We start from the raw sequence: 27419 nt of genomic DNA on the forward strand, positions 1-27419 counted from the left end.
AATTTCATTTTACTGTAAAAAAAATTAATTAAATTTCATTTAATTACATTTAATTTGATTCTATTTTATTTCACATTTAAATTCCATTTTATTTTTATTTTATTTTATGAAATTTTTAAATGAAATAATATTTCATTTTATTCTATTAAATTAAATTAAATTACATTTAATTTGATTCTATTTTATTTTACATTTAAATTCCATTTTTCCACTCTATTTTGATTCATACAGTCATAAAAAGCATATATGATCGTATATGTGATTAATAATTTTGCTGATCTGTGTTAAATGGTACAAAATATACACATAATTAGGAGAACTTTTTGTAGACTGGTTTTTACCAGAAATCCCTATAATCCCAGTTTATCTAGTAGTTCATGATAAATATCTATCTGCTCTTCGAACCTGGATTTAAATTTAAGACAGAAGCATAAAATGGCACTAATTCTTTGTAGGAACCTTTATCTTGTAAAGAAATGTCATGAGAAAAGATTAAATGAAAGGTTTGTGTTACTTTGCATGTGTAGCCTGTTGGATTTTTTTTTTTTTGCTGATAATAATGTGTGTGTTTTTCTTTTAAACGTAATTCATCCTTGTTCACGCTTTATTATTTCAGCTGGTGGTCTTGTTCATAACACTGTCTTCTCTATCGTTTTCAGCAGGTACTAAACCTTCATCTGTAGCTTGCTTTGATTCCCTAAGAAGAAGTGAATTCTTACAAGATCACAATTTATCCTTAATGGCATTTTCTCTCGGTCAAGCTTAGCTCTATTTGGTTTTAGCCGCGGCAAAGACTGTCACACAGCTAGATGCGAGATGAAAATAAATGGGCCCGAAGAGATTTCAGCTCGAATGGATTCCAATATGAAGATGGGTCAAGGTGAAACACATAGTATTGACCTCAGACTACAAAACAGGATATCTGCTCTGCCCTTTCTCTAAATGTAGAAGCAGACATCAATATAAGGTTTCATCTAAAATTGCTTTAGACAATACTCAGCCAAACAAGAGATTATGACCTGAGTGACACGACTCTGTACCCTCTGTATATTCCACTTTCACTGACTCAAAATGCCTTTTCTAGAAATTCTGCTTCTAGGTTTTAATGAAAATCATTTTTTTTTCTATGTGTAAGAAATAAAACCCTTGGGGTTTGTGCTGTTATAAAAAGTAATCAGTGATGAAATGGTGTGATATGGACATCTGCTGCGAAGCGGAATTATTCTTACCAAAGAAGTTGATTACCTTCCTATAAAAGCATGTCCTGAAGTGCTTCCTTTTTCTCCACAGCCATTTAGCAATGATTACTAAGTTTTAATGCATTAAAGAATGACAAATTGTACTATAATGTAATGCTATGGAGAAGCATCAGTTGTTATAACACCTTTATAAACAGTCCACGTTCCCTTGCAAGCCTTTGCTCACATTGCAGTTCTGTTAATGAGAAAACACAAAGGGCTTCTCATTAACTTCCTGTATTTTAAAGGCACAGATTTACCTCTGATCTAAAACACTCACACTGGAGTCTCCTTCTCCTCCTACACTGGTGGCTTTATTATTTAAAGCCACCATATAATGCAAACCACAACGCAATCATTGAAATCTGTCATATTTAAAACTATATAATAAACATATTTAAAGGTGAATATAGATACAAAAAGAGGTCAGGTGACCAGCTAACAGATTAGACTAGACCAAATGAATGTAAAGACTTGAACAAGTGATTCTCAAAGTGGATTTCTGGGATCCCCAGTGAGCCCTAAAGCATAACCATTAGGACTGTGGTTTATTTAAAATATATTTTTTCTGAAATCACAACCCACTGTTACAAAAGCTGCATTTATCACTGAGATTTTTTTTTAGTTTGTCTGGTCCAAACTTCAATACTTCAATTTAGAAATTGAACTTCAAGGTCAACTGGGATCTAATGTTTTTCCAGTGGAAAATTCAGAAGCAAACAGCTTTATGTCTCTAATAAATACCCAGAATCCTATTGTACACATTTGAATAATATAAGCCTAAGCCTAATATTTGAATAGTTCATTAAATATTAAATCTCTTCCTGGAATATTTGACAGCTGAGATTTCCTGCCGTCAAACAAATCAAAGTCGAAACAAGAATAGCATTATACTCGAAGATTAATGGCTCTGTAACACCTCTAGTGATGAATCAAGAGTGTCACTTCACAAACAGGTCGGGATCTGTGGTGTAAAGATATATTGAACCTGGGAGGTGAAATAGGTGTGTGTGTGGCTGCAATTAGAAGGGAGGTATGAGGTGTGATGGATAAGTCTTGTAGCAAAGGATTCTGGGAAAAGGAGTTTGTCTTAACAGACATCTGAGGTTGACGTGACACTTGAGCCTGTATTTTTTAACTCTTATCTAACAGAAAATGTCAAAGGGTTTAAGGGTTTTATGCTTTATGCATTGGACTGAAAACCCACTTCTGTTTCCTAGCCAATCCAAAGGCTTTTTTATCTTTTTTATGTTCGTGAATCACACATCGGCTCACGTCTACTACGAATCAGTGTCTGTTGGTTAATGGGGGAGAAAATGAGGCAAAAATAATTACACCTTCTCCCTAATTGCAACTTAATTACACGGAATCAGCTTTCCCTTACTGCGTACAGACCAATCAGTACTCCGGTATTTGTCAGGAATTTTGGCTAGGGCCTAAAAGATCTTAGTGAATCACAGGAAATTATAGAGTTGATTCTCTCCGTGATTCACCCGTGCCCTGATCTCGCTTCAGTTCAATCCGTCTAGTAATGTCGTGAATGACTTGTTGCCTGGAGAATGAAAATGTCACATTGGGCCAGGAACCAAAGGAAGAGAAGGAAGCGTTTGGCAGAGTGATGTTTTGGAAAGGAACGGGTTTGGGTCCGACACCCAACTGTTATTCACCAGGAGAAATCAATACAACACTAATGAAGAGTTTGAGCTGACAGTTGGCACTGTGGCACCTTCTTCCCACGCAGTACACTCACACACATACACACAAGCACAAAGCACACCAGGCATCAATGCACTATTTATAACACAGAAGGAAGGAAGCCCACTGAAAGCGCATCATTTTAGTGAAGTCAGAAGGGAACAAAACAGTGATTTTCCACCCCGAAGGTCGTTTTGGTACTCAGGGAGGAGTTACAGCTCATAAAACCATCAGCCTGCCATTTGTGTCTGGTGCAACATTCTAATGTTAGCACAGGGACCTTGCAGATCTCAGCATTCAGGTCACCAACCCACTTGCTAGTAATAAACATGTCTTGACAAGAGCAAGCTGGCTGCCTTCAGAGCCCTCTGGTCACAAAATCGGAGACATCACACGCGATTGAACTGGAAGTGCTTTTTCGCTGTCTCACTACAATTATCTGCACTGCAATGTTATTATGTCACTAAAATGATGAACTGTGACTTAAACTGGCCTGGTGGGGATTTAGAAGGAAGAGATTCTACATGTTGGTGCAGGTCAATTTTAATCCAATACACATCTGTCCATTTTTACATATTCTTAGTTAAAGGTTGTATAGAAGTGTCTCAAATCCGCTCAACACACTCGGCTCATATCAGAGCATGGACAGTGTTGCAGTTGAAGTGTTTAATCTTGGTTTCTGGCCTGTTTCTATCTAACTGGTCTGTTTCCCAGTGTGTGCACCTGTTCTTAGTACAGTCCTTGATTTGTTTTTCTTTTATGAGGCCTCATTCTGGTCTATTTGTCTGGTTTTAACGTGGCTTATTTTTCCGTCAGTGTTCTGTGCCTTTCACTGGGATTGCAGATCTTCCTTGTATACTGTTACCTACCTGTCTTCAGACCTCTGCTATTGATTTAAATGATTTTGGAAAATACCCAGGGCAAAGGGAAATGCGCAAGGCAAACGGTGGGAAAAGGCAAATACACTATATTGCCAAAAGTATTCGCTCACCCATCCAAATAATCAGAATCAGGTGTTCCAATCACTTCCATGGCCACAGGTGTATAAAACCAAGCACCTAGGCATGCAGACTATTTTTACAAACATTTGTGAAAGAATGGGTCGCTCTCAGGAGCTCAGTGAATTCCAGCGTGGAACTGTGATAGGATGCCACCTGTGCAACAAATCCAGTCGTGAAATTTCCTCGCTCCTAAATATTCCACAGTCAACTGTCAGCTGTATTATAAGAACGTGGAAGTGTTTGCAACTCAGCCACGAAGTGGTAGGCCACGTAAACTGACGGAGCGGGGTCAGCGGATGCTGAGGCACATAGTGCGAAGAGGTCGCCAACTTTCTGCAGAGTCAATCGCTACAGACCTCCAAACTTCATGTGGCCTTCAGATTAGCTCAAGAACAGTGCGCAGAGAGCTTCATGGAATGGGTTTCCATGGCCGAGCAGCTGCATCCAAGCCATACATCACCAAGTGCAATGCAAAGCGTCGGATGCAGTGGTGTAAAGCACGCCGCCACTGGACTCTAGAGCAGTGGAGACGCGTTCTCTGGAGTGACGAATCGCGCTTCTCCATCTGGCAATCTGATGGATGAGTCTGGGTTTGGTGGTTGCCAGGAGAACGGTACTTGTCTTACTGCATTGTGCCAAGTGTAAAGTTTGGTGGAGGGGGGATTATGGTGTGGGGTTGTTTTTCAGGAGCTGGGCTTGGCCCCTTAGTTCCAGTGAAAGGAACTCTGAATGCTTCAGCATACCAAGACATTTTGGACAATTCCATGCTCCCAACTTTGTGGGAACAGTTTGGAGCTGGCCCCTTCCTCTTCCAACATGACTGTGCACCAGTGCACAAAGCAAGGTCCATAAAGACATGGATGACAGAGTCTGGTGTGGAGGAACTTGACTGGCCTGCACAGAGTCCTGACCTCAACCCGATAGAACACCTTTGGGATGAATTAGAGCGGAGACTGAGAGCCAGGCCTTCTCGTCCAACATCAGTGTGTGACCTCACAAATGCGCTTCTGGAAGAATGGTCAAAAATTCCCATAAACACACTCCTAAACCTTGTGGACAGCCTTCCCAGAAGAGTTGAAGCTGTTATAGCTGCAAAGGGTGGACCGACGTCATACTGAACCCTATGGATTAGGAATGGGATGTCACTTAAGTTCATATGCGAGTCAAGGCAGGTGAGCGAATACTTTTGGCAATATAGTGTACATATTATATAAAGAACTCAATATATTTTCAACCCCATTTTCTCCACTCACTTGCAAGATCTCCATATCACATGACCGCTAACAACCAGGGATCTGCCCTCTTCCACATACATGACTTCACCGATGCCTACAATTAGCTTAGGGTAGTGTTATTCCGATCCGCAAGAGGACATGACTGTCATCATTCCTCCAATTAAGACAGCAAGGCCAATTCTGCTCTCTGACTTTGAACTTGATCACCTCCTGAGGATTTCATGGGCGAATGCTTTTCTGTTGCCCCACTCAGGAGGGGATAAATATACTGTCTAGGAGATTACACTCTTATGGTTAACAGTAAAGGTATAGATTGTTATTACTGCTGTACATAAAACTAAAAGCTCTGCATTTTGGCATAGTCAATTCTACCATGTGTATAAGAGTGTGGTCGATGCCTTTCTAGACCAGTCATTTAAATACTTTCAATTCCTGCATAACAATGAGCCTTTTAGATGCTGCTTCAGACCCAGCATCCTCTGTTGATGGATGTGAGCTGCCATGCTGCACGCGTTCAGTTCCACAATCAATAATTTCAACTGAGCTGCCAAGATGAATGAAGGAGTGCATTTTAAGAATCGGCATGTCCTCAAATAGTATTATTATTATATATACAGATTATACAGATTTATTGTGCTGATTTATTTAATTTTTAGCAGCAACTTGTTTGTTCAGACCCCCTTAGTGGTGCCAATGCGGGCGTCTCAATCTCAAAAATAGCTTTGTGGCTTTGGGGTTAGCACGGTGGCTTAGTGGTTAGCTTAGCTGCTGGACGCTGGACACCTCCAGCGTCCTGGGTTCGAGTCTCACTGTGTGTGCGGAGTTTGCATGTTCTCCCCATGCTTGGTAGGGGTGCTCCAGACAGTCCAAAGACATGCTTCTAGGCTGATTGGAGTCTCTAAATTGCCTGTAGTGTGTGTGATTGCATGAGTGAATGGGTGCCTTGCAATGGGTTGGCACTCTGTCCAGAGTGTATCCTGCCTTGATGCCCGATGATGCCTGAGATAGGCACAGGCTCCCCGTGACCTGATGATAGATTGGATAAGCGGTACAGACAATGAAATGAAAATCAAGAGAAGCTGGACGTAATAATAATAAATGACTGACATGTTATGAAATTTGAGCTTTCTTTCTATCTTTGTTGCGAATAACTGAACAGTGTCGCTTTGGACTTGTTTGCAGCCGAACATAAGTATTTGGGACAATGCAAATGAAATACCTTTACCATACAAATCATGCTCCAATAATAAAATATAAACTGTATAGAAACAACGGTTATATCTTAGCTGATTTAGGAAAATGAAGCATTTTTAAAACACCTATTAAGTAAGTAGTCGTTGGTATGCAGTGCTAAAATTTTGGCACAGCTGAAAAACAGGAACTGCTCCTATTTTCCCCTCCGAACAAAGTGTAGTTTAATGTGTGTTCAAGCTGGAAATGTAATTTGTAGCGTTTATATAGCTGTAATTGATGTGCAGTTTGACAGTTATACTGATATCATGGGTAATTTTTAGTTTCAACTGTAGAAAAAATGTCTAGTCCACTGCTTTTTTAATTACTGATCAATTAGTAAAAACAAACAGTTGTGCAACCCTTACAACAGAAAAGCAGTAGGAGGAAAATACTTTCACGAACACAGCAGGAGAGGATATAATTGTTAAGCATCTTTGTACTGGATGCGACCCAAAAGCATAAACAACCGTCCTGTTCTATACCTGGAAGTCGCTGGAAACGAGACGCTAAAGAATAACCGAGATACTGATGTTATGACTGCACTCAAAGTGCAAGGACAGGTTGTGTAAACAACATAGACCCATGATTGGATGTTTGAAACACTTAATCTTTTAAGGCGCTCAAATGTTTTAAAAGGCACATGCCTTACACCTTTGAGTTCCATTACAATGTGGATGATTTTTACATTATTTATGTTAGACATCATGGGCAGCTGCTGATGTGAACTCGGTTTTGGTGAAGGAGGACGTTTAGATTGGGACACGTCCAAAAACAACACTTGAACTCTGTATGACACACTGTAATATTTGAGGATTTTCAGAAACCCTCTTCCATCTTCCTGGAACGTCTGAGGACCTGGAAATGGGGTTTTCTCTTCACACCAGAACATTCATTATGATTCTGGTTGTTTTTCTAATGTATTTCTTTCTGTTTATCTTTATATTTATGAATGAGATGTAAAAGAAATGATGCATACGTTACCTGTAAGATACCAGCGGCTGTGTAAATCCGACCTGAAACTTGTTATTCCCTCAGAACTGGACTGTAAATCTCACAGGAGTTTGACCGAAGCCCTGTAATCCGCTAACAAAGCCAGGGGACCTGCAGTGGGACAAGATTCCTGGGGCGTCACATTAATTTTGTGTTGAGCTCAGGGTCAAAATAGTAGGGTCAAATAAAGGTGACTCTTAAGAATGTTATAATAGCCACCCATGTAAAATGAACCCCTGCTTTAAACACTCATTTGTGTGTGTGTGTGTGTGTGTGTGTGTGTGGGACCAGTTCATATTTGTAGCAGTCAGCTCACATCATTTTCTGCACTGCTTTCTTTTAGTAAACATCTGTGCACTGGCTTTCGAATGAAGCAACACATTTGCATCTCTTCAGTTACGCTCCACTAAATACAATAATGACAATAACCACTGTGAAAAATGTTCTACACCTATTATCAGGGAGTCATTTTGTTCATTTAGATTTTTCATTTCTCCCATGAGGCATGCAGACTGATTATAATTGGGCCGCAGTGTGTTCTGTAGGTCAAACAGTTTTTAGACAAAAAGTTGTACTTTAATTTAATGAGAAAGCTATGCTGAAAAATATATACTCTAAAACGCTCATTTTAATTTTGTCTGTGCAACCATTCATCCATCCATCCATCCATTCATCCATCTAACTATCTATCCAATCATTCATTCATCCAACTGTCCATCCAACCCAGCCATCTATCTATCCATACATCCAACTATCGATTCAACCAGTCATCCATCCATCCAACCATCCATCAGTCCATCAATACATCCATCTCTCCATTCATCCATCCCCCTAACCAGCAGCCAGCCAGCTACCATCCATCCCACCATCATCTCTCCAGCTATCTATCCTGCTATTAGCCATTGATCCTTCCACATATCCATCCATCCATCCATCCATCCATCCATCCATCCATCAATCCATCCATCCATCACCTGTTCATCTAGCTGCAACTATTCATCTATCTATCTATCTATCTATCTATCTATCTATCTATCTATCTATCTATCTATCTATCTATCTATCTATCTATCTATCTATCTATCATCTATCTATCCAGCTATTAGCCATTGATCCTTCCACATATCCATCCATCCATCCATCCATCCACTGCCTGTTTATCTAGCTACCATCATTCATCCCTCCATCCATCCATCCACCTAACCAGCAGCCAGCCAGCTACCATCCATCCCACTATCATCTATCCAGCTATCTATCCTGCTATTAGCCATTGATCCTTCCACCATCCATCCATCAATGTATCCATCCATCAATTCATCCATCCATCCATCCATCCATCCATCCATCTATTTATAAATGAATCCATACATCCAAAGAACTCACACATATCCATGCATCCATATATCATTATTCTTCTTCCCATTCATCCATCCATCCATCCATCCATCCATTTATTCATCCATCCATCAATCCACCCATACACCTATCCTCTTTGCCTGTCCATAATTCATTGTATTTCAAGAACTTTATGAGTTTTTTCCCCCACTTGGTACATATTTGGAGCTCTTTCTCCTACAGCCTGCTGCTGTCCTCACATGAGTAGGCACAGGGATGGAGGTGACAGAGCGAGTCCTCCTACTGACTGGTGCTTCAGCTTGAGGCAGCAGGTGCCATCTGAGCACCCAGTGGGAAGCTAGGCAAAGGAAGAGCTCAGTAATATGCCACACATTCAAATAGTCACAGCATAGGACATTGTAGATCTGTACAGCTATATGATAACATTTCCTAATAATTTCATCATGGTTTTGGACATCAGTGAAGCTACAGTATTTTACCTGCCAAAATCTTATTAGACAAAAAGCAAAAAAGAATATGTTGAGGAAACCATGCATCTATACAACCATCTATAAATACGTACATGATTCCATCCATCCATCCACCCATTCATCCTTACATGCATCCAACTATCTAATGATCATCTGTCTGTCCATCTCCCATCTACGCATTCCTTAAAGCATTTATCCATCCTTCCATTTGTCCATTTATTAATTCATTTATCCATACACCCATTCATGAATCCATCCATTAATTCATCCATCTACCACCACTATTAATATCATCGTCATCATCGTCATTCATTAACTCATCCATTAGTTAACTTCTCCATCCATCCATTCATCCATCCATCTATCCATTTATCCATCCTTTAATTTATCAATCCAGCCAGTTATCACATATCCATTCATCCTTCCATCCATCCAACCATTCACATTCTACATTGATGATCTACAATCATCATCATCATCATCCTCATCACCATCATCCATTAATTCATTCATTAATTCATTCATTAGTCAACTTATTCATCCACCCATTGATTGTACCACGACTATCATCATCACCATCATCATCAAGGTCTTCATCATAATTTAATTAATTTATTAATTCATTCATTAGTTAACTTATCCATCTATCCATTCATCCAACCATTAATTTATCAATCCAGACAGCTATCATATATCCTTCCATCCATCCATCCATTAATTCTTCTCTTTACCATCGTCATCATCATCATCATCATCATCATCCAACCAGCCAACAAGCCAGCCATACATCCACTGATCATTCATTGATACACTGATGAACCCATCCATCCATCCATTCAATTTTTCAATAATTTTATCCAAAATGGCACAATACAATCTAATATACAGTATAAGACTTTATAGAACTATAAAACTAGAAGACTAGAAGACTTTATAAAACTATAAAATCTGAAAGATTAGATCAATGTTTCTTCAAGATCATCAGTTAAACTCTGGTAACTCGCCCTAGTGTCCCTTTACAGGAGGCTGAAGGTTAAACACTTAACTATAAACACTGAAGAAAAGAACTGAACTGTTCTCTATATAAAAATTTATATAGGGTCTCAACTACACATACACACACACACACACACACAACGTTCTGTGTGTGTTTGCCTTTGAGTACTGATTTAAAAAATTAAGTAACATGTAATATTAAATGATGAAATAAAGGAACCATGTAAAAGAATCGGGTAAAACTGTGAAAAAAATCCAATATGAATTGTGAAAAGCAGTCACATGGAAACATTAAAAAAAAAACATTGAAATTTATAATAATGAACTCAAAACAGAAAAACAAATGAAAACAAAAAATGGATTTAAAAAATGATTTAATGAAGCACAGCTGGTACATTCATTTTGAGAGATTTTTTAAATTATTATTATTATTATTATTTTTAAAGCAAAACAATTACAAACAATATAATAACAACACTACAACTTTCATTCCCAGCTCGGTCCTTTGATGGAACCCATCTGGAAGCTCATTCTGCCCGTAGTCTTTCTGGCTAAATCTCCATTTACTCGAGATAGAGCGACATCTGCCCATCTGGTACTTATACAATCGCACAAGCTGTGCCGAGTTATTTGGGGAACAGCGATGGACAGAAATCATCAGCTTTTGCCGCCGAAGTTAAGCAGATTTTTTACTATCAGGACTCGGGGCCACTTCTGCACAAGTCGTTCCTTATTTCCTGCCCACTTTAGTCAGCGTCGCTCTGTGAGTGTATTCCAGCTCACCGACTGGCTGAAAGCCAAACTCCTTCCTGCTTTTTTTTTTCTAAGGAGAAGATGGAAAAATGAACCCTGTCTTTTTCTATAATGTGTGCCATCTGTGCCATTTTGCGATTTAACACCTGGATAGCTCTGAATAGCTCCTTTTTCTCTCTCTGTCTATCTATCTATCTTCTTTGTTCTCTTTCTCATTATTATCTCTGTCATGTGCCTGTCTCTCTGTTTTTCTTTAGTTCTTTCTCTGTTCTTTGTCTCTCTCACTTCTCTGACTGTTATCTCTCTCTCTCTCTCTCTCTCATCCATTTCTATCTTCTCTGTTTCTCTTTCTTATCCGTCTCTTCCTCTTTCAGTGTTTTTTTTTCAGGTTTTTTCAGCCTTCTTGTGATTTGTTAGTCAGGTTGTGCAATGTTCTGATTAAAGTGTCCCTTCTGTGACAAAACAATCATTTTATACAGATTGCTCTTTTACTGAAATGCATATTATGCCAAATCCATTTAATCCCAAATATGGGATTAAAATGGATTGTGCTCCCTGTGGTATAGACTGCATGCACTTTCTGAAAGTTTCATTTTTGTTCACAATTTAGACAAAGTGAAGGGGGAGTTCTCTTACAGGAAATTCATGAGCTTTTAATGAATGAGTAGATTAGTGGTTACGGTGTTATTCTATTGATTGGAAGGTTGTGAGTTCAAATCCCAGGTCCACCAAGCTGCCACTGGTGGGCCCCTGAGCAAGGCCCCTTTAACCTTCAGTTGTATAAAGTGAGATCAATTGTAAGTTGCTCTGGGTAAGGGCTTCTGCTAAATGCCAGAAATGTAAATGATTGGTGTGATGCAGTTGACTGTTTTCCAATAACGTGTTATTCCTCTAGATTTTTTTCAGTTTGTCGTGACAAACTTTGATGTTGGCTTGACAAAGCAAGTAGTCGTGACCTCAGCTGCTTTTCGGAGGCGAGTGGAAAGTCGGGTTTCCAATACTTTTGGAGACGAATGGACAGATAGGTTGGCAATAGATAGATAGTAGAAATTGTGAAAATGAACAAGTGCAGATAAATATGTAAATATGTACATTGATAAATAAGGGGATACAGGTCCATTCACACCAGAGCCAGCAGGTTCAGGGCCAGTTTTTTCCCCACAACCATAAATCTTCTGAACTCTACTCCACACCGCTAGGACACTCATGTCTCACTACACTTTACCACCTTGCAGGTCGGCTTCACCCTGTACATTTTGCAACATTTTCTCTGTATAATATAATTATAATGTACATATTATCTATCTATCTATCTATCTATCTATCTATCTATCTATCTATCTTGCAATGACAATAAAGTTGTATCTATCTATCTATCTATCTATCTATCTATCTATCTATCTATCTATCTATCTATCTATCTATCTATCTATCTATCTATCAGGCTATGTCAGTATGTGCATAGAGAAGTATGTGCAAGTTGTATTTACAATTCTTTTGGAGGCGAGTGGACAGATAGTGTGCCAATACTTTTGGCAGAGAGTGAATACATCACCAGAATGCACATTCTCCTCATTGTGCCGAGCGTCTTGACATCACGTGTATTTTGCGGTTCCGAATAATTCCGCGGTTGACGTACCAGAGCAATTAGACACTTTTTTATACTTGATGAATGTCATGTTATACATTTTATCCATTTATAGTTATATTTAATGTTGTGGAACATCATCAAGTCATCTCGTTTAAGTTATATGGTCTCTTTTTGTTCTCTTTTGAGGTTACCAAAGAAAGAAAAAGCACAAAAGTCTTCTGTCCTGAAAACCTTCCCCTGGTGATTAAGTTACAGCTATAAACAGAAAACTTCACCATATCGACATATTTGTTAAATAACATGTTTATGATTCAGCTTAAATCATTAGATGGAGTTTTTGCCATTTTAAAAAATTCAGACATTCACAGAATGACACATATTCACATATATCGCAAAAAAATTTGGGTCACATATTTTATTATTAGATGTTTGAATCTATTTTGTTGGAATTTACAGCTTGGAAAATGAGCATCAGAAAAACTGAACTTTAAAATATTTGTCATGTTATTTTCACACACTTGGAGAAATTCAGACCAGGGTCAAGTTTAGATTGTAAAAAAATTTAGATTCTAACCTTTAGGGAAAGCTTTCGGAGTGGATTAGCCTGGATCAAATGAAACAAAATCAATTACATCTAATCAGAAATCCTGCTGGAGGTGAAAGTTTTATCATCATGTTTCTGAATAACAATAATAATGCTGTGGTCCAAATGACATTCTGTAATTAAATCCTACACAGACTTTGAAGGAAACACGCCCAGGGCAGATATTTGTGAAGTTATTACAAAATAAATTCCTTTACTATTTTTTTTTTTTTTTTGCCACATAATGAAGCTTGATTCAGTGAGTCATAAAACATTGGATTTTTGCAAGAGTAACGTCTAATTAGTGAGCTAATCGATTGTCCTTCGGCAAACTTTTAACTAATTAGCTAGATTTTAAATGTTACCTAAAAAAAAGTTAAGACTAGCTAAGGCTAAAATAGATTTACCATGTTTGTTAGCTCGCATTATAACATAGGACACTTAAGGAAGGAGTCTCCAGTGTCAGCATTTTGTGACAGTTTTCCCTTGTGCTTTTCGGTTATTAACTTTATTAAAATAAGAGAAAAAAGTGGCATGGGAAAGGTTGTTTATAGCTGCTGTAATGTAAGTGATAACAGGAAATTATCCATCCATCCATTGTCTATACCCACTTTATTCACGGGGATCTGCTGGAGCCTATCCCAGCACACATTGGGCGAAAGGCAGGGGTACACCCTGGACAGGTCACCAGTCCATCACAGGGCCACACATATAGACAGACAACCACACACACTCACTCCTACAGGCAATTTAGAATTACCAGTCAACCTAATGTACATGTTTTTTGGACCGTAGGAGGAAACCGGAGTACCCGGAGTAAACCCACACAGGCACGGGGAGAACATGCAAAGGCCCCTGCCTGGTTGAACCCAGGACCTTCTTGCTGTGAGGCAACATTGCTAACCACTAAGCCACTGTGCTGCCCAACAGGAAATTAAATAAAAAAGAATTAAACATAATTATAAACAAATAAAATATTCATTATTGATTATTGAAATATTGTTCTTTAATAAGTAAAAATTGTGTAACACGTGTCATTCATATAAAATCTGTCTGCATGGTGAAGTGTTGTGAGTGAAGAAGGAGACAATTTTTGGAAGGAGTCTCCAGTGTTGTTACCAAAATATTAAACCAGCACTACTTACTTTTCCTTTAGGTTTAGGATATGTATACCCAACCTTATTTAATTATCACAGCTAGTTATTTACCGTTACTGATTATCCGTATTGAGATCTTATTTCATGATGTAAGCAATAGGTTTTTGTGTCTCATTTATAGGCTGTTGTCTGAGTCATGTGTCCTACTTGACTTTACAGGATTTAACAGAAGGGCCAGGGAGTGATTGTCCCATGGTTTGTTCCACCTATGTTTCTCAATACTCAAACACACACACAAAAACATTTCATCTTCTCATTTCAGACAAGACAGCAATGCTTCGGTTACTACTGCACATTCCCAGCAATCCCTAGAGAGAGGGAATTAACACAGCGAATGAAGGCTTGACACATTCAAGTGTGATGGATGCACCGCTTGGCCTCCAGATCTGACGTGTTAAATGTGCACCCATACATCTAGAAATGACTGTTAAAGGTTCTCTCTCTCTCTCTGTCTGTCTGTCTGTCTGTCTGTCTGTCTGTCTGTCTCTCTCTCTCTCTCTCTCTCCCGGTGTCTGCTTTATGAAGCGAACACTGAATTCAGAATAATTGCTGTTTAAAAGCAGTTCTAGTCTCATGCCACACTGAGCCCTAAAGGACAAAGCCATTTCAAATGGTCTGATTTATCATGAAATTAAGAAACATAATAATACTCTAAATAACACTTCTGCTTTCCAGGCTGAGATTATTGAGGAAAATGCTTTTGTAGTGATAAACGTATTTGACAGCAACAAATGACTTTTATTGTCTGTCCCAGAAATAAATTAATCAACTGGTGGTGTGTTTTGAGCAAGCAGCACGATCCCGAAAGGGATACGGCTCATCTAAATTCAAGTAAGAGCATCACAGTGGGACACATAATGGCACTTAATGGTTGCATTATTAATGTAATTGGATCACATAATTTTATTGAATATGACTCGGTCAACAGGAGTCACGAGTTTTGCTGTGCTTTTAGTTTTGGGTGATATTGCATGTTTAAACTGTTTATTACTAGAGGAATGATGAAACAGAGCTAAAAATGTCCAAACTTGGCCGAGCTCGCTCATGCAAAAGTAGGCGGAAAGCAGATTCCTCCATGTGTAACTCCGCCCCCTGATGTTGCAAGAGCAGCAGTTTAAGAAGATATAGATGGAGGACTTCACATCTTGGAGGATAGCACATGTCAGCCTTCAGTCTCCCAGATTGGTAGATGTTGTGTCTGTGATTTCAGTTTCATCTCATTTCATTATATCAGGGATTTTTTTGTAAATACAGACCACAAGAGGGGTTCTTTTTCAGCCTAACTGGGAGGAGCCATGCTACCCTTATAGGAAGGTTGTTCAGGAAGGTTCACAGTGTTAGCAGGTAGCAGCAGCACATGCATGACTCCAAATCATCTCCACAAGGAGGCATTGTATCTTGTAGGGTGTGTAGAGTATGTCATGGGATTGAGGGATTGAGAGATTGAGGGATTGAGGGATTGGGTTTCAGGGCCATGTGTGATGCCACATCCAGTGAAAGACTGAGAGATGAGTTTGTAGCTACTCACGGACAGCACGAATATAAGAGCTACGAAGGATAGAAGGAACTCGATTTACGGCTATGGAGTTCTGAATGGACTGTGAAAGTAAGAAAAATCACACTCACCTCAATCATACAGAAGAGATTGGAGAACAAACTACCTGTAGCTCTGATTCTTGGCTGTTGAACAAGGAAATAGCAAAGTGTATGTGATTTCTCAACTGTACAAGGTGAGAAGAAGAAAGTCAATGGGGTCTGTATGAAGACAGTTAAACAGTCCCTGTGTGGCTTTGCTGGAAATTTTCACTGCCTCTATTGGTCAGGAAGGATGAAATAAGACTAGTTGTTTCAAAAAGACAAATAGTTGTTTCAGTAAAAGTACAGTGGAACCTCGACATATGAATTGAATTCGTTCTGGAGGCAAGTTCTTTAGGCGAAAATATGTATTGTGAAACGAATTTTTCCGTAAGAAATAATGTAAATGCAGACCATATCCAACATATTACCAATATTAGAAATACGAAGCGTATATAAACTGTATGGCTGCTCACAAAGAACTGACCCAAGCCAAGCATTCCATGACAAGGGCACAAACAGGAAGTCATGCCACCAAGCTTGGGCTGCAAATAGAACAGACCATCCATGCCAACAATCTGTCCACAAAAAAAAACACCAGAAAAATCATGTAGTTTTTGTCAAAGGTAATATTGGTATCATGGGTTGACTCTTTCCAAACAGCTTTCGCTGACTAAAAAAAAAAACAGTAAAATCTGTAAAATGGCTTGGCTTGGCTTTCCATCGACGCAAACAAGTTTTGAACAGCTCCCGGACGTACGCTCAACTTAGCCACCATTCAGTTTGGTTTGTTCTTTCGTTCGTATGCTTCGTTTGCTGATGCAAATTTCTTATAAAATTTCTAAGGCAAAAATTCGTAAAGAATGGCATTTGGTTCCACTGTAATTAGTAATGTTTTCATTATTAAAGCTCACTGCTTTAAAGCCAAGCACAGTCTAGAGAACAATAGTGAGGCAATAGGATACAATGTAAAGAAGATGAAAGACAAACCTCTCTCTCTCTCTCTGTTCATTTTTCTTTATATATTGCACCCATTCTGCTTTCTCCAAGAGCCTCTTAAGTAGTGAAAACAATGCACTTGTGACAGCTAAGCATTCCTGATGCATTTATTTTCCCCCCGACCGTAGCAGTCGTTCCCTGCACCGAGCCTCAGCCCACCAGGTAAAGAGGCAATTGAATCAGGATCCTTTACCATGCAGTAAATGACATTTTATCAGAGAAGCGAAATCAAATTATTGGCACACAGACAATAAGCTGAAAGTAGTCAACTATGACAGCGATGTTTCAGGGATGTACTGGCATCGATTGGTCATTTAAAATAGAACAGAAGATGAACAAGTGAAGCCTACAAGGAGAAAGAAGGCAGCTCTGAGATGAGAGAGAGAGAGAGAGAGAGAGAGAGAGCAGTAAACAGGGTCTTCCCAGTTTAGGAGCAGGATCCACTCATCAGGTTTGCTTTTCCCCTGATGTGCAATGCTTAATATGCAGAAAGTGAGAAACATTATAAATAAGCTTTATAAATAGTTGCTGGTGATTAAGGCATAATGGAAAACAAATGGCAAATTAAGATGAGAAAACGCCAAGAGAAATATTAATATAGTAATATTTAAATGTAGTTTGCTTGCTTTCAGTAGCTGTGAACAAAGAGATGGCTGAGAGAACTGAAAATTGACATAACTGTGCATCAGGTTTAGATGGCATTAAAATAAAAAAAATGCAAGGTGGGCTTTTTTTTGTATGTTATAATGGTTCTGCTATATGGCCACTATTATGCAATGTAGCAAAACTTTGTAAAGCCTGGGATAGATTTAAAGATTGCATTAGTAGAAATGTTATTTATAAGAAAAGAGTCATTAGAGAGCTTGTTTTTCTGGAGAGCACTACCACTACCTCACGTAAATCTTTAGAATATCACAATGATGAGATTTCGTTGCTAATCAGCAATCGGCCTAGCCTCAAACTCAATTAATTATCATAATTATCATATGCTCAATACTGAATCTTTGTTAATAAATTACTCATGAAATATCCCCTGCTACACTGGTGTCGCATGGCCTGTATTTGCATACTGGAAGATGATTGGCTATTATATTATATGATGCAATAACACCTGCTATATATATATATAGGTTATATATATATAAACAACAGGTGATTTATATATATCTATATATATATATATATCTATATATATATATATATATCTATATATATATATATATCTATATATATATCTATATATATATCTATATATATATATATATATATATATATATGTATATATATAGATATATATATATATATATATAAATCACCTGTATGAACTCACTTCACCTGTTTCATTGGGCATCTTCACACCTATAATGCTAATAATTAAAGGAGACCAAATGCAAAAAAATAGCAACAACAACAACAAAGGGGGGTCTGAGGGGTATGTAGGGCTGAAATGTATTCATAAAACTCTTTCATTCATTGGTCAGAAATAGAAAAAAAAAGGAAAACAAACCTTTATAAAGCACACACTGTAGTCATAAAATCAGAGAACATGGAGCAGGTACTAGATAGATAGATAGATAGATAGATAGATAGATAGATAGATAGATAGATAGATAGATAGATAGATAGATAGATAGATAGATAGATAGATAGATAGATAGATAGATAGATAGATAGATAGATAGACAGATAGACAGACAGACAGATAGCTTTATTAATTCCAAAAGAAAATTAACAGATTACATCAGCAAGCAAAAAAGTTGACTGCAAGCAGGAAGTAATCAAGGCATTAATTAGATAATTATATAAAGCAGACAAAATTACATAATTGTATCAAGTCAATTAGATAATTATCCAAATAACTAGAAGGTTTTATGTACTACATCCATGTCAGTCTGTACAAATATCCAGAAAACACTTCATGCAGTGCTTCAGATTTATTCTTTGTGTATCATGACAAATTTTAGCAGTTTGAATCTACGAAAAAACTTGGACACTCTCAGGACTTATTTTTGGCCCAAGTCTGAGTTTTTTCACCTGCCTATAGAACCATCCAGAGGAAGAAAACACATCAGGGTTCCACTTAAATGGACTGAAAGTGACATATGTGAAAGCAGCCTTAAATGTCTGATGCACTTTATCTAGCCCTAACAATCAAAAATAACATGTTTTGGGTTACTTTTCCATCAGTTGAAATCAGAAATAACATGAAACGCTAAACGAAAACAAATAAGAACATGTATTTTTCCATGACAAGTGAATAAAAAAAGAGCTTTCTACATAAATAGCTACAATTTGCTAAAACCTATAAACAGATCAGAGCTCTTATGATATGTTTTAGCATTAGAGTGTAAAAATTCATTGGCCTTGCAAGAACAGGCCTACATGTCTGGATAAATCTCAGAGTGATAGAGTCTCTGGAGCACTGATACTGCCCGCCTCAGCCATTACTACAGTCTTATTAAAAGCTGATTTCATTTGCTGGAGTAGATTCGCTGGAACAGTTCATGGATCAAGATGAAATGCTGCCAGAGAGACTTGAATAGAACCTGAATACCATGCAGGGCTGAAGGACAGGTAATATAATACCATGTAAAAAGCTTGAAGGGAACGGAATAATAGGACCGCTTCGGAATAATAGAAAACCTTTCTATTGTTTTTTATTGCTCGGAATGGACAGAATGGACTCCTGTGACTCGCCATGCTGTGTTTGTGAGGTACAGGTTGTTCTATTATACATAGTTATGCACATACACTCTATTTGTTGCTATTTTTGAACAATAGTTATTGATGCATCTGCAGGTACTTCAAATAAGCCTGGGTTCAAACTCCAGGATTGAATTTAGCACTAGATCTTGGTGAATATTTGATTTTGGACCTGGTTGTCCGTCCATCAGGATTTTACTTTGCTGCACTGAGAAGGTTTTTGTTAATGCTGTGTATAAAGATGGATTTGAGCCCTCACTCACTGATTTATTCCTTCACATCCCCTTTCATTCCATGCACACCCCACCTGCGGAGTCATTAACCTCCCGGCGGTTGATATTTCAGCAGAAACTGACCCCTGTATAATATCCTGATCCTTCCTCCATCCTGCTTACAGTATTTTAAATCCCAGCCTCAGCCTAGTTCTAATTCCCATCCCTTTCTTCACTGAGGAAATGCTATTTCTTACCCGCTCAGCCTCGAAGGGGTCCTTTCTACCGACTGTATAAATCAGAACAATGTCTACTCAGATCAGTGGGCCACTGGCAAATTTCAAAGCCCACAGTTCAAATCTGGGCTAATCAGCCGCGAGTGGAAAAAAAAAAGGGCAGTCGTCTGACGAGCGGCGAGTTCTAGAGAAGACAGCAAGTGACAGGCGCAGAGGAACACACCTAACAAGGTTGTTAACGCATGTCTGGTGCACTTTTCCTCCACAGATAAACATAACCTCAGAATAGTGTGGAGATTCCTGATAATTGGACTAGCACTGGAAAGCTGGGTTGGGATGGGAGGAGTTAAATTAAAGGAAGAAATGGATCTGGACCTGACTGCCAGCCAGGACATGCTCTATGAATATTAAAGTAGATACGCATGATTAAGAAGGTAATGGAGCTTTGGCTTCCCAATTCTGCCCAGGCCAAATGAGTTTCTGGGGTAGCCTGCATTATTATCGTCATCTTTATCACCATAGTAAAATCCAATTTATATGCCACATTTTAAACATGTCCAAATAATGCTCAGTTTGATTTAGAAGAGATTTCATTGAGGACAAGTTAGCAAGCTTATCATACTGTACAAGATTTGGGAAACTACACTGGGAACCACTTTACTTAAGAGAAGCTCATAAAGCTATGGCACTTACACATTACGGATGTATCTGAATAAGAAATCATTATTCAGAATGAATAAATATTGTGTTCTAATGCACTAATAGGAGCAACACTTTTATTTCCTTCAGAGTGACTGGGAACCTGGAACACTGTAAAAAAAAAAAAAATTGTGTGAGATTTTTATTGTCATCCAGCATCAACAAGCATTTAGACAGCACTTGTAAGATTGAGGAACAAAGAAAGTCCATGAGCATTAATAAGAATGTTTAGTTTCTGCCTAGTATTTTGGAAAATAGAGGAAAAGGAAATGGAAAACCATTTAATTCATTAGAAAATATTGTTTTGGAGATAAGCACCTATTTGGAGGAAGAACTGGGGGCACTTTATTATCATTACACATACATTACAGCACTGTGGAATTCTTTTCTTGGCATATCCCAGCTGATGAAGTTGGGGTCAGAGTGCGGGGGCAGCTATGATACAGTGCCCCTGGAGCAGGGAGGGTTAAGGGCCTTGCTCAAATGCCCAACAGTGGAGAGTCTGGTGATGCTGGGGCTTGAACCTCGATCAACAACCCAGAGCCTTAACCACTCGAACCACCACTGCCTCAGTTACCATGCTGACACAGTGCTTTAAATTAAACTACAACATTAAAGACCAGTTATGAACTAGACTGATGTAGATGAGGTTGAGGAACTGTTACAGTCAGAATTGGTGTGACAGAACTGGCATTTCTACCGCTGAGGATCTTTTGAGTGTTTTCCAGTTTCCATGGCATAGTGACAGGACTCAGATTTACTCAGTCACTTGATTACAGATATGGATATTTGCAGCACTAACAGGTTACTGGTACACACCCAAATAATGTCATTAAATTGTAATAGAGAGGTTTATATCAGTTATCACACCTTTATTAAACAATCTTTACACTGATTAGCTGCACAGCCAGTTGATATTAGTCACTTCTTATTCATATCGGACAACATTACTCTGTGTGCTGGTATTTCTTGTCTGCAGGAGACTTTACAGGTCCCTCATAAGAATGACTCTGGTATTTACCACCGTCCCCTCAGCTGCTCTTGTGTCCTACTTAATTTCCCTGGCCTTTACAGAAAGGACCAAAGTTCTCACGGTCAGACCTCAGTCCTCTGTCTCACAGTGAATTGGGAAAAATGCAAAAGCTAAGAGCTGAAGGAGTGTGTGGGGGGAAATGTGGACAAAGCTCCAGAGAAGCAAAATCATGATAAAGTGCCATATATCAAACCAACGAGCAACTAAATAATGAAAGCTTTTACTCTACAGTATGTGGGACTTATTATCTGCATGTTCTCATGCTCTAAACAGACCAAACAGAGCCGATCATATTTAGTATCGAGTTAAAGCCATTATATCGAGTTAAAGCCATTATAAATTATAAAATAAAACACAGATGATGCAGCGGGTGATTATTGTTTCTGTGACGATCAATAATCCAATAATATCTCATACATGCTCTGATAGATCTGCCATGTTTTTGTTTAAATTATATCTGGGGTCAGATAAAAATAAATGTTCCTCCTGCGTTTAAGACGGCTTCATTAAAGTTCTCAGCAGCAACATTTTTACATTTTGTTTTTATCTATTTAATATTCACGTTTCTGTATTCACAGATTTAAATCTTCTCAAACAGATGGATTTACCCAGTGATTTTAGCTAGCCAGCTATGTTGTGGGACGACTGGGACAGTCTTGGCAACAGGTATTTCTAATTAATATTGCTAGCAAAGGTTAATTAGTTAGCTTTCTCTCTCTATATATTTTCTATATAGCATTTCCTAGACAAGGTTTTTAAACACTCTATATCTAGTATTTAAGTTTAAGCTATTCTTTGTATTATAGTTATAAGTGAGCTGAGAAAAGTTTATTTATTTAAAAGGTGTCGCTATTTAAATGTTCACTATTTATAGTGTCTCGTGAACTTGGGGATGTTAGAAATGACTCACTGTTTTTATTTGAACAATCTGGACCTATTCTAATACAGTGGAACCTCAGCATATGAATGCCCTCCCTTCCAAATTTTAACCTTAAGAACAGACTACCCTTGGCCTGGGTGGTCTGTTCAATTTTTAGCCCAAGCTTGGGAGGACCCTTGACCTTTAGAAATTGGTAATATTGGAAATATTTTTGGGTGGCTGGATTATCTGCACTGACATTAAGAACTTAAGAACTCGCCTCCAGAACGAATTAAATTCGTATGCCGAGGTTCCACTGTAATAAAATTGACATGCATAAGTTTTTACCCTCTTGAATGATTCCATATTTCGTAACCTAACCCTGATTGTTACTTTGTCTGCATTCTTTCTTTAAGATGCTGATTGATGAGGAATGTTCTCTAACAAACTCCAAGGTCTTTGCTATATTTATGCCGAGTTCAAGTGCACAATAATTTAAGAATTAATTTTAAAGCAAATTTAAAGCGATCAGAACTTTTTTTTACACACAAAACTTTACGATTAATGATGATTTTATGTAAATTCATGACATATATTCTGAATTAATCCATTAATTCATTTTACTTCGATTTGAATTCTGCAGAATCATTAAAAAGGTTCAAGGTGGGATCTAATATGCATAATTCTTCTCCAAGGTACCGTATGCGCATCTCTGATTAAGGCCATAGCTTTCCCCGACAACTAATGATCATCAGGGAGATGCAGAAGGATCCGTTTGGCTTTGTACTGTACAACAGAAGAGTCTTTAAATAGGCTGGAACACACAGCTGAACTACCTGACCTCTGTGGAGCTTTTTCAGCATGGAAGTGCAACAAGGAACAACCCACTGCATGCCCATTATCTTAATATCAGAGCTTTTCTGTGGGTGGAGATGATCGTTTTACTTCTGCCTCTGGCACTTTTATCACAAGGTTACCCGAGCCTTTGTTAAGAAACTCATCATTTTCATATTCGCCTGAGAAAAGAAAAAATTGCCTTCAACTCAGTCCCATAATAAACACAACTGGCGATTATTGCTTTCGATAATAACATGCCTAACCTAATAAAAAGGCTTTAAATAACAGAGGGAAAATAAAATCTTTGGACACTCATTACCAAAGCAAGGCTTTCAAGTTAGTATAAAAGTGCCAAGTATCGAACCCTTGAAAAATGTCAGCTTCTCCCAACTGTAGCCTTTTAGTTTTCTCCCGTCAGCCGCTGAGAATTAATGACATGGTGGCATTGGATGAGGAGCGGAAACTAAATCACTCATGTCAGGGTCACTCGGCCATCAAGGCCACCTCCACATATGATTAATAAAGTGTGGTAAAATCGTGCACGAAAATTATTCTGTTTTCTTCTCAACTCACTCAAGTGCTTAATGTTCTGTGGGAATATATTTTGAATGCCCAGTCAAGACAGAAAATCCTCACATATGTGGGATTTAGACACTTCACATTTCATACATTTTATTATTATTATTATTATTATTATTATTATTATTATTATTTTTATTATTATTTTTATTATTATTGTGTATTTATTTTATACATGATTCATATTTAACATGATTTTATTTATTTATTTATTTATTTATTTATTTATTTATTTATTTATTTATTTATTTATTATTTTATTTAAGTAAGATTCATTTATTTTCAGTTGTAATCTTTTTCTTTTTCTTTTTTACACACGATTCACCTTGATTTCACATGATTTTGTGTTCCTTTAAATTATTCCTTTATTTTTAGACTCGCATGTGATATATTTTCATAATTCATTTTTTTCCCATGCATTTTTATCTTACACATGACTATGCACATAAATAATCACAGTTAAAACATATGATTTTTCATTTAAATTCTATTTAATTTCGTCTTAAAAAGCATCAATCTCTGGTATTTGGTATTCATTTAGGCAGCATGTATTGAACAATACTGCGGCTTGGTGTAAAATTGGTGGCCCCCTTTAGTGCAGTAAACGTGAGGCCATGTGATTCTCTCAGCAATGAACGGCTCAGTAAATCGATAGAAGGAGTAATGAGTTTGAAACACAAATATCAGTGGGAGATAATGTGATGGTTATCAGGGAAGACGCCGCGTGGGAAGATGATAAATCTGGATGGATCAGAGGAACACGGCTCGCGGTGATTAGTGAGATGTTAATTGCGCTCTGTGCTAATGCTAATGTAAACGAGCGTCGAATTATATTTGTATTGTGTGCGTGTGAGTGCATGTATACATATATAAATTCTAATAAACACCGAAGAGTGTGATTATGAACAATGTCCTTTCTGTAGTCATGTACAGTCAGTTGTGTGATGCAGATACAGCATATGTAGAATGTTAGTGTGTGTATTAATTAGGAGGTTGTTGTCGTCTTGCAGTGCCCCTGGAGCAGGGAGGGTTAGGGCCTTGCTCAGGGGCACAGCAATGACAGCTTGGTGGTGCTGGAGCTTTAACCTCAACCTTCCAATGAACAACACAGAGCCTTAGCAACTTGTACTACCACCGACCCCATATTGGTATGATGCTCAAAACAAACATAATAAAAGGTCTCAAACTGAAGTCCTGACCAATATTGTATCAGACTTGTGTCTATAAAATAATTCATTTGTTTATACTGATTGAAAATGTCCACTAAGTCGATTTCCATTATGCTGGCAGAGTGGAACCCCAGTGTACTGGTAAACAAAATACTACTAACAAATTTTTGATAAATGTTCCTAATTGATTAATGGCTTCCAGACTTTAATAAAGCTTTCCAGAACTCCAGTTATAGTAAGGGGAGAATCAAATCCCTTTTCTTATTAGAAAGTGATCCAAGTAGAACCCTTTAGGCAGCACCTAGCTATAGACGTCACCCTAAAGGAACCCTTATTATTATTATTGGTTATTAGTGGTTTTATTTTCCACATGTAGAGGTAACTCAAAGTTTTAAAACTTCACCTATTCTGGTTTGTTGGTATCCTGACTACATAATGGTATAAAGTTCTGTTCCTATTTCCTTCCAGTTCAACACTGAAGCCTTTTCCTAATTTCAATCACTTTTAGGAATAGAAATGAACACATCAAGGCACTTATGAGGATTTTAATATAAATCTGGATTTCACTGGATGGCCTCAAGTGTGCCTGCTTCTTCAAATGTGAATGAGAGGTAAAATGAAAACGGGGAATGGGTGTCAGGTAAGATAGCACTTATTATGGCACGTCCTTTCGCAGACTCAAAATAATCAGGGGAGTGACAGACGAGGTCCTCAGGCCTGAGGCGACTGACACAATCCCGTCTCGGTTGACCCTGTGGTTCGGCTTGTGGCAGATGGAACAGTTGGCATGGAAACTGTCCGCCCCCTGGACCAGCATGGCTGTCAACGCTGGTTATGAGCTAATTAATGCTGTTGTCCCCTAATTAGGCACATTTCTTTCTTAATGGAGACCATCATGAGACATCTGGTTCACCTGCTGCTTTTTCAGGTTCAGAGACACAGCTTTTGTCGGTCATAACAGTGTGCACATACCGATAAAGAACTGCTATTATCGAATATGGCTGTTTCTTTGTGTATAGAATTCATTCGAGGTGGTGAAAATTACCCTTTCGCTGTAACATTAAAATGACTCGTGTGTCAATTGCTTTCTACAGATCTACATGGCATTGCTGAGCAAAAAAAATGGAGCAGTTATACAGTATATTAATCTGCTGTACGCTATTCTTAACATATCTTTACACCGGGTTTTGACAACTGTTATTAACTCTTTTTCCCAGAGGCCAAAAATAATGGAAATTGGCCCATGTTTTGTTGTGTGCATGTTCACCAATGAATTTATTTTGTCATGTCACATTCCAGAGTGGTGGTTAAATGGCTTATATGTAAGTAGACACTCAGAGGTTTAAGAATTTGTGGTCTTTCATTTCAGTATGTATCTTTTTACCTAACCTAGGGCAATAGATCAGTTTCAAAAAACATTTTTTTTCACACACACAAGTGTCTAGATTTTCAAATCAACGCTGATATCAAACCCATTTCTGCTCTCTGAGATGCCCCAAGTGTTTTTTTCATACGTATCTTAAATCTGCAGGTGTTATTTTCAACCACTGAAATTCTGTGTAAGGTTATCCAACAGAGGGAAAAACACACGTCTCACACTGAAACCCTGAAGTCCTGACTCATTTTATATCAGACTTGCAGCCACAAAATAATTTGTTTATACTGAGTGAAGTTGATTTCCATTTAAAAATAAAAAATAAAATAAATAAATAAATAAATAAATATATAAATATATAAATATATAAATATATAAATATATAAATATATAAATATATAAATAAATAAATAAATAAATAAATAAGGAGTTAAAACAGATACTGAAAAATAGATAAAATGATTTATAAAATATTTAAAGCTTATTTTTAAAAAAAACTGTGTCAGGCTCTGTAATCAGTGATGAAAGTTGCAATAAATATTTGATCAGTTTAATAATTCATTTATTTTAAATAAGATAAAAGTAAGTCAAAAATTAAAATGTTTGGCTTTGTGCCATTATTATAGAAAAATAATCAGAGACAAGGGGGTGTGATGAATTGCCATCCAAATTGTTACCACTGATGCTTTTCAGCCGAAACGTCCTTCTGCTTTTACCACAGAAATTTCCCAATAATTATATTTTCATTAATGAAAGAATGGTGTTCATGCATTTACATCAAACATCAGAATGGAGTGATCTCTGTAACTTTGACCGGAGCATGTAGTAGCTGCCAGATGGGCTGG

Source organism: Hemibagrus wyckioides, linkage group LG05, assembly GCF_019097595.1.
Source record: "Hemibagrus wyckioides isolate EC202008001 linkage group LG05, SWU_Hwy_1.0, whole genome shotgun sequence".
NCBI classification, from domain to species: Eukaryota; Metazoa; Chordata; class Actinopteri; order Siluriformes; family Bagridae; genus Hemibagrus; species Hemibagrus wyckioides.